Here is a 9,290-nt window from a genome sequence, read left to right on the forward strand (position 1 = left end):
ATTCCTGTCAGAGCCTGAATGAGTTGACAGTTAGTCCAATAACCCATAACTTGTGCTTGACCGTCCTGCCTTGAATAATTTATTTAATGTTTTCCTCTCTTCCCTTAGCCACCATCAATCATTTGTTCAATTTAACATCACGAACCATTTTTTTCTTGACTGTTTTATGCCTTCCTTGAGTGATAAGACCATGTTAAATGGATCAGGAGGTCCATTTCGTTCATGGTAACAGCTGTTCTTATGTTTCATGGCTCAGCCTTAGGTGAGGATGAGATAACAGATAGCCTAATATCCAGTAAAAATTGCATAACTATGCTCTTGCTAGAAACATTGTGGTATATTGTTAAAAATCCTGCTCATACGAGGTAATTGTGGCCCCCAGGAGCTCACTCAATTATGAGGTGAGTCACACATCACAGGTTAAACTAGTTTACTTGTATCCTAACATAATGCCAATATAATAATGTATGTAAGGGTGTCACAAAAATGATTTCATCATTTAACAACATTTTAATCTGAAGGTGTATTCAGACTTTGATGACCCACTAATAGCTAAATAAAATAAAAGTTTGCTGGAATTGAATGAAAGTGTTGTTCTGACCGTCAGTAAGTTAAGGAGATTTTTTTTTTTTTTTTTTTTTTAATACTCATCCCATAAAATATAGGATTTTGATGGTGTGCTGGTTGTCTTCATGTACACAAGGTAAAAAAAAGTATCTGGCAGGAGGGGTACGATGATACCCGAAATGATCAATATAGCTTGTGTAGTGCTTGGAAAATTAACCGATTATTATCTGAATATGCAACCAGTAACAATATCAACCATAAATTGTCACATGTTTGACAACAAGGGGGAAAAAATCATGAAAAATTTCTAGAATCCATCGTCCGTGGCGTCAAATTCTTTCGGGCCAAATGTGCACCGATACTTTTTTTACCTTGTGTACCTGTTTAAACCATTCAGGAAGGAACAAATCCAGTATTGTACCCAAGCTTTTCTACAAAAGATAATTCATCAAGGGAGACTGAGAGATTCAGTACTTTTCACCACGGACAATCTCATGGTAGGAATAATTTTAATATTCCATTCCAGCTAATACCAACGATTTAATCAGCTTAAAGTGTGTCAAATGAGACAGAGTTAATTTACCCCTAACCAGCAAACCATACTTAAATGCTGTGGACTCATGCAACCGGAATAGCGATGGTCACAATAGCACAGCATCCCGGATACCTCATAACAGAGATAGTAATTAAAAGTATCAGCATACCAGCATATATAGTGAATCACACTTCCCGGTAATCAACACTGCCAATTGAACTGCACTTCATTAGTTGCATTCACCCACTGGAAGTATGACAATTAGCCAATACAAATCTCACCACCAGGCAGAATTACCCACAAGCTAACTTACATGCGGTCATCCACATACACATGAGCATCCATATAGCCACTCGGACCAAACATTAACTTACTCCCTTCCTCACATAACCTCATCATCACCTATAAACCTTTTCCACTTATGAATTCACCTCATTCACCTGTTTTTAGTTTGCACGTACCTCTTCCATCCACCCACCACACCCGGCCAACCACACCATCTTCCTACCCCTGTCTCCATCCATTAAGTACCATTTCCACCCATCCATACACCATTTCCACTCATCCATATACCATTTCCACTCATCTTTACCATCTGCCATCTACTTCCAACGAACCACGTCCCTGCCCTCACCTACTGTTGGCCCTTTACACACCTACAACGGGCACCTTCACCCACTATATGAACCCTACCAACCGCGTCGATCCATTCATGTCTCTATCCGTCTACATTCATCCACCCATCCATGCCCCAACACACCCATTGCCAATAACTAGTACATCAGCAGTAGGTACATACACCCTCGTTACTCAAGCACTCAAACCACACCCATCCAACCACCACCTTCACTCACCATATCCACCCACACCCCATCCACCCACCCGTCCCCTCGCTCGGAAATATATGGCCTCGCTTGTTAAATTAAAAGTCGGGGAAGCGGGAAATTTGGTTCGCAATTTGTAATTTGTGTCCATATGTATTTTTTACGGTTATGGTAATCAGAAAGAAATGGGGGTGGGATCAGACAGCCCCCAAAAGAGTAGGTATTATACTAAAAATTAATTAGCTTAGTTAATGGGGAAAGTGTGCTCGTGATGGACGCCTCAGCCTAGTGCAATTGAAATGGCAAGTCCATGATCCTATAATTGCCGAGTGACCAAATGGCACATTGCCGCAAGACTTGGGAATATCCACCAATAACATAGTGGCGTTATCCTCCGGCTTTCTGATAATTCAGTTGAGCACTTCCCTCATTTCCCTAATTAGCTTGAAACACATAGGCCGACTGAAGTTGTGGATAACTATTTCATGCTAGAAAGAATTATTTGATTTCATTTTAGTATAAACAAGAATAATATATATATATATATATATATATATATATATATATATATATATATATATATATATATATATACACACACACACATATATATATATATATATATATATATATATATATATATATATATATATATATATATATATATATATAAACCTAAGGACAAATTCTTATTGAATACTATTTTTTTTTTTTTTTTTTTTTTTACGCTGACTGTCTTGTTTGCAAGTCTTAATTATTTTATAATGTAAATATTTGCTATATTAGTAAGATACCATCTTATTTCCCATATAGGTTGAGAGTGACTTAATGCTGAAGCCCAACCGTTCCCGAAAATGAAGTTGCTCTTTTCAGCGTTGGTTCTTATCTTCATATTGCGGCTGAGATTTTTCGTGCAAGGCGGATGACTTCACCCCGTAGTAATAAAAATCGTCATCACCATCACCATCATTAATAATATCATTATCATCATGACTCTCCCCTCCTGAAGATGGGAATGAAATAAGGGGCTGTTTTCTTGTTCGCTTTGGTAATAACACCTCTCCCTTAGAGATATGTTTTGCCAAATTAACCATAATATCCTCGTATTTGTTGCTGATTCAGCCATATGGATATTAGATATGTAAGTAACATGCAAGAGAATATTTAGGTGTACTGTGCAAAACAATGCTCAAAAGAAAAAATGCTAAGAAGTTTCTAAGGCAGCGAGAACACGGCCCAGGATCCAGAAACTGAAAGAGAGAAAAGGACGAAACTGGGAAAACTATCAACATGTTGAATGAAATGAGCCATGCAATTCTGAGCACAACATTTAATTCCTGGACTAAAAGATAATCATCATCATCAATATCATCATAATTAGCTTTATGTCATTATCGCACCGAAGATGGGGCGAAGTAGAGTTCAGAATGCAATTTAATACGATTGAGGGAAAAGTGTCTACAACATAACCAGTAAAATGGCGACTAGAAAAAAGATAAAATGTAAAATATCAGATGGGATGAGGCAAGAGCTCTCGCCATTATTCACATACAGTACTCCTGCTATTACACTCCCAGCAAAAAATGTTGAAAAAGAACCAGGCCATCACAAAATTCTCGGCAGGAAATTTTTGAAGCACCATAAGACAGCGCTAAAGAAATCATTTTTTACGGCAGTTTTCAGCTTCGTTTTATCCTTGTTTGCTTGTATTTTACGTGCGTATTTTTGGGTAAACTAACAAGCAGAGATTGCCCGTGAAAGACAACTTAAAGTACAGTAGTATAGAATATCACTCGAGGTTTTCTCTTCTTGATATTTGGTTGTGTTTGGTGCGCTGTACTGTCCAGAGGTGCCAGTTTTACGCTTTTGCCATTGAGTTTAGGATCAAATGAAGTTGTTTTGGAGATTTCGCAGCAGATACTCCTTAGTTATTACCAGCCGCGATAGCAAAGCTGGTACTGTTTTCAATTTGTCTGTGTGTTAGGAATCTACATTATCATAATAAAAATCATAATAGATAGCAATATAAAATGTAATCTAAAAGTAACAACTGTAACATGATCGTTAAGCTAGGTGTGGGAACAGGAAATGTGTCTGCAAGAGTTAAGCAAAGGATTGCCAGAGGGCACCAGAAGCGCTAGAGGTAGCGTGACCGAGCGATGTTAGGAATCTTCATCATCATTGCCAGACGCCATGTATCCCAAACGGGGTGACCAAGGGCTTAGAGTTAATTGTTTTACAGGGAGGGGCACTAATCCTCCACCAACCCCACTTGACACGTAGGGATCTGCATTATCATAATACAAATCATAATAGATAGCAATATAAATGTGTAATCTAAGAGTAACAACTGTAACATGATAGTTAAGCTTGTGTGTGTCTGTGTGTATGTAGCACTTCCTGTGCTCTCTGGCATTCCTTTGCTAAACTCATGCAGACACATTTCCTGTTCCCACACCTAGCTTAACTATCATGTTACAGTTGTTACTTTTAGATTACATTTTTATATTGCTATCTATTATGATTTGTATTATCGTAATGTAGATTCCTAACATGTGTTTGTGTATGTGTATCTGTTAGCGATATAATTTCGCAACCACTCAAGATACCGTCACAAGATTTTACAGGTGTGTTGTAGGGGAAAAAAAAAGCGGTCACGAGTTCGAATTGCTGAAAGTAAGTCAAGGTCTGAGTGTCTGTTACCACGATAACTTCGCAACCGCTCAAGATATCATGACAAAATTTTACAAGTTTGTAGTAGTGATGAAAATCTCCTACGAGTTCGAAATTGGTGAAAGTAGGACAAGGTCAAGGTCATACTCCTAGCCGCGCTGGATAGCTTGCGGCTTGTGTGATTACCCTCTTGGGGGAGGGCACAATAGTATACTATACCTAGCTTTTGATGCAAATCCTGTCATTATTTATGCATTTTAAATAAATACCTTTGAATATTAAGACGTAATGTACAAAAATAAATACCTACGGGAAGGATGCTACGAAGTTTCCCGTGTTACCAAGCAAACGACTCATGAGCCACTCGTATCTACCGAGAGGCAAGTTTTTGCAGCTAGCGGTCTGCCTGATACCTGGTTACATCCTAGATATTTTATGAGTATTTTAGCTTCTTGTTAATATTTTCGCAATTTCCCTGTGATCAGTGGCGTTATGTGTATTTCAATGACTATGTAAATGCCTTCTGATTTGGCAGATCATTAATTTTATATCGCGAGGTGGAATGCAATCTCCCATTATCTGACTTATTATAGAAGCACATGACGAAAGTAGAACGTGTTTGGCCTTCATATATCATTGCTGATTGCACTGTGTAATGCAGAATGCGTGCAGACCATACCTGATAACCATTGGTATTCCGTACATGATAATTCAAAATTAAGGGCTAGCATTTCGATTCACAGTTTAACGTTCAATCAAACCCCCCTGATTTTATAAAATGCTTGTGACGTAATTATACTAAGCTAATCACAAGATTATATGCGTTTGTTCCACCCGTTAGTACGTTTCTTATAACTATTTAAATCAAGTAAGTAAACCATAATTGGTTATAATTGATCTGTCTTTCCTACCCTGAACTTGCATTTCGACATCATGGCTCCTCGCAGGGGGTTATTAATATCTGCATATATATTTTTTTAATTGTATTTTATTTGCTTCTTCAGAAAACTTCAGTGTTATTCTGTTTTATTTAAGTTCTCCTTACTTCAAAGTTCACCATCGATATTTACATACGTGCTTGCGCAGAAAGAGGTGTTTGTTTTGATTAACGATCGCGCGCGCGCGCGCGTGCGTGCGTGCGTGCGTGTGTGTGTGTGTGTGTGTGTGTGTGTGTGTGTGTGTGTGTGTGTGTGTGCGCTGTGTCCGACTCTGGGCATAGGCTTCACAGCCTGCTCCCAAGGCCCAGTAGTCCTCCTACATACCATACATCTCTACTGTACATGTCACCACTACGGCGCTAACGTCCACCATCCATTTTGAACACATGCTAGGGCTGTCTTATACAGGACAGGTGTGTTGGTATTAGCGGGGGTATTTTTACATGTCGGCGGGTCTTCTGGTAGATCAGTAAAGTCTGATTAACCAAAATTCAGATCCATTAACTGTTCCCTGCCTCAGCGGGGATTTGAACCTGGGTCCGGTTGGACTGCAGGCCACCTCTGCCGATGTGTGTAATATCAAAATAATTCAAAAAGTTTCCAGCTGATTTTAACCAAACTTGGTAGAATGGTTGATGTTCAGCCCATCAGTAAGCCTATTGTTTTTGAGAACACTACGTCAAATGTCAAGGTGAGAGAGATAGGTGAACTCTTGACTAGCAAGGTCAACATTAACAGTTTTTATCAAATTTTGACCAAATTTGGAGCAAGGTTTAGGGTAAGGGAAGAATTTTTCAATTTTAGGAACAACCAAAGGTCAAGGACACAGGGCAAGATCAAATATTGACCACCTCGTGTATGTTAACAAAATAATTCAGTTTATAATCGGCTTTAACGAAATCTTAGTGGATGGTTTGAGGGCCAACCAGGAAGTAAATCTATTTTTCATGACAACTATAGGTCAAAGGTCAAGGTCATATGACAAAGTCAACTTAAATAGTTTTTATTTGATATGGTCCAAATTATATGTCCAAAGGGCAAGGCAAAATAAATGGATTCGATCTTAAGAACGTTCAGTCAAAGGTCATGTTCACAGAGAAAGGTCGAATGCTGAGGTCATGAGTCAAGGTTAATTCAGCCAGTTTTGATTTAATCTGAACCAAACATTGTAGGGTGGGTGGGGGGGATTAGGGTTTGGCAAAAATGAAAGAATTCAGGTTTGAGAAGAATCAGTCTAAGGACAAGGCCACGAGGCCAGATCAAATTTCAAATTATGTGTTTGCGTGTAAGCATAATAAATAAATCAAGTCTGAACTGATTTGAATGAAACCTGGTGAATAGGTTGGGGATCACCCAAGAGGTTTACCTATTATTTTTAGAGCAATATATCAGTGGTTAATGTCACAAGACAAGGTCAACTTAGTTTTTTTATTTTTTTATTGGAGTTTAACTGAGTTTTTGGAAAAGTTTGTTTAAAATTACAAATAAAGGCATTTGATTTTGAGAACAATCAGCCAAAGGCCCAGGTCACAGGGAAAAGTCAACGAGCAAGGTAACTGGCCAAATTTAACTCAACGGTTTTGGTCTGATTTGAACCAAAGCTGGTGAATGGGTTAAGGGTTTGGCACGAATAACAGACAAGATACGTAAAATCTATCCTATACAATTTACCAACCAACAAAGCTCGAGGTCCAGATGGAATTCCTTCAATAGTTGTGAAAAAGTGTACTCCAGAACTTGCTCCTGTTCTGGCCAAATTTTTCACACTATGCATAAGAACTTTTTCATTCCCCAGTTCCTGGAATGAAGTCGACATCCACCCAATTCCAAAGAAAGGAAGCTCCTCTGATCCCTGTGATTACAAAACCATAGCTATCTCATCTTTTGGTACAGTATATGATATTGTCATTAGTATGTGCATTGTTAAAGTTTGGAATCTAACAACCTAGTAACAGATTTTGTTGTTTTAGCCACGAAAGACCCACCGTTGATATATTCAACTTTATTATTTATACAATCCATAAATCAACTAACCACCGTGGAGAAACCCATGTAGTAGTCTTGATATCTCTATAGTTATTGACAGAGTGTGGTACGGTACCCTGTTGCTTATTTTACCTCCTTTATGACAATGAATATTGCAGTTACAGTTATAGTTGCAGCTGTTTTAGTTGCTGTTATTTTGACACTGGCTCCAGTGCTAAATGATGCTCACAACTTCAGCATTGTTATTTATTCTCGTCAGATGTAAATGTTTATTTGTTGTGGTGTTAGAGGTTACTATAGAAGTAGTGGTTTTCCTAGTTGTTGGGACACTGGGTTTGCTGATCCTAAGATGCTGCCAGCTTGTTGCATTACTGTACAACATATTCTTGCTTGTAGTAGGCTGCAGTTGCTTTTGTAATTGCACTGTAGTTGTATTTACAGTAGTAATTATATCTATAGTAATTGCACTTATAGTTGTAGTGTTTATTTATGCCAACGGCCATACCACGTTGAGTACACCGCTTCCCGTCCGATCAGCGAAGTTAAGCAACGTTGGGTCTGGTTAGTACTTGGATGGGTGACCGCCTGGGAACACCAGATGCTGTTGGCATCCCTACGTGTCAAGTGGGGTTGGTGGAGGATTAGTGCCCCTCCCTGTAAAACAATTAACTCTAAGCCCTTGGCCACCCTGTGTGGGATACATGGCGTCTGGCAATGAATGAATGAATGTTTATTTATAACTGTAGAAGTGATGGATATAAAAGTTTGGCACATACGTGGCATCAGGGTGCTGCGCATGCCCAGTCAGTTTAGATAGTAGGCTATTGGTATAACTGGTTCTCCAATGTTAATCAGACTGGAGAGATCACAGGATGGAGGTATGGAGAAAGACTGGAGAGATTCCAGGAGGGAAACGCGGTGGAATATGGCAGGAGTTGCTGGAGAATGCTATGGGAGAAAATTAATGGTGTCAGTGGAAGAAGATAGAAAAGAAAACTGAACAGCTCGCAAAAAGGAAGGAAGGTGAAAAATTAAAGGGTTCGCAAGATGAAGGAAAGGAGACAGTTGTAAGGTAAAAGGAAGATGGGACGCGGAGACTAGATGACATTCTATAGGGCAGAGACAAGGAGGAATAACGTAAAGAAAAATCGGGAAGGCTTGCATGAGGGCAGCAACGTGTAAGTCTGACTGAGGGAGGAAGACAGATTGTGCAGTCAAGAAAGGAGTGGACAGGGAGAAAAGCTGAAATGTTGTAGAACAAAAGCCTGGAGGAATGACGCAAGACAAGAGAGAAAACTGGAAAGCACGCACGAGGGAGAGAAGTTTGGTGAAATCGAAGACTCTGGTAAGAAGACATATCGGGAGAGACAAGAGAAGAGGAGACAGGGAGAATAAATGAAATGTTACCGACGGGAAACGGGAAAAAATAATGTAAGTGGAGAGAGGGAAGAAAAATGGAAAGCGTGCGTGACAGTGGTACGGAGTAAGACTGGAAGGACGGCAAGAAAACAGATTGGAGAGGGTAAAGACAATGCGACAAGGAGAAATGCTGAAATGTTGCAGGGGAGACACAAGGACGGATAATGCAAATGGGTATAGAAAAGATACTTTGATAGCTATTACAAAGGAGGGAAAACTAAAGCTTGGGTAAGTCGCAGGAAAACAGATTAAGGGTGTCAGAAGAACAGAGGATAGCGGGAGTACCTTAAACGTTGCAGAGGGGGGAAAAAAAGAAGAAATAAATGCATAAGTAGACAGAAGGAAGGA

At 39.2% G+C, this 9,290-nt stretch overlaps 1 non-coding gene across 1 annotated transcript; it reads left to right on the forward strand.

The window, feature by feature from the left end:
• Positions 1 to 8,014: 8,014 nt before the first annotated feature.
• On the forward strand, positions 8,015 to 8,133 carry LOC145393201 (5S ribosomal RNA). Its single transcript, XR_013896157.1, has one exon. It is a non-coding gene; the product is annotated as a 5S ribosomal RNA (ribosomal RNA).
• Positions 8,134 to 9,290: the final 1,157 nt, after the last annotated feature.

The sequence above is a fragment of the Coenobita brevimanus genome, chromosome 23 (genome assembly GCF_032717465.1).
Source record: "Coenobita brevimanus isolate Jiangsu-jjx chromosome 23, ASM3271746v2, whole genome shotgun sequence".
Taxonomy (NCBI): domain Eukaryota; kingdom Metazoa; phylum Arthropoda; class Malacostraca; order Decapoda; family Coenobitidae; genus Coenobita; species Coenobita brevimanus.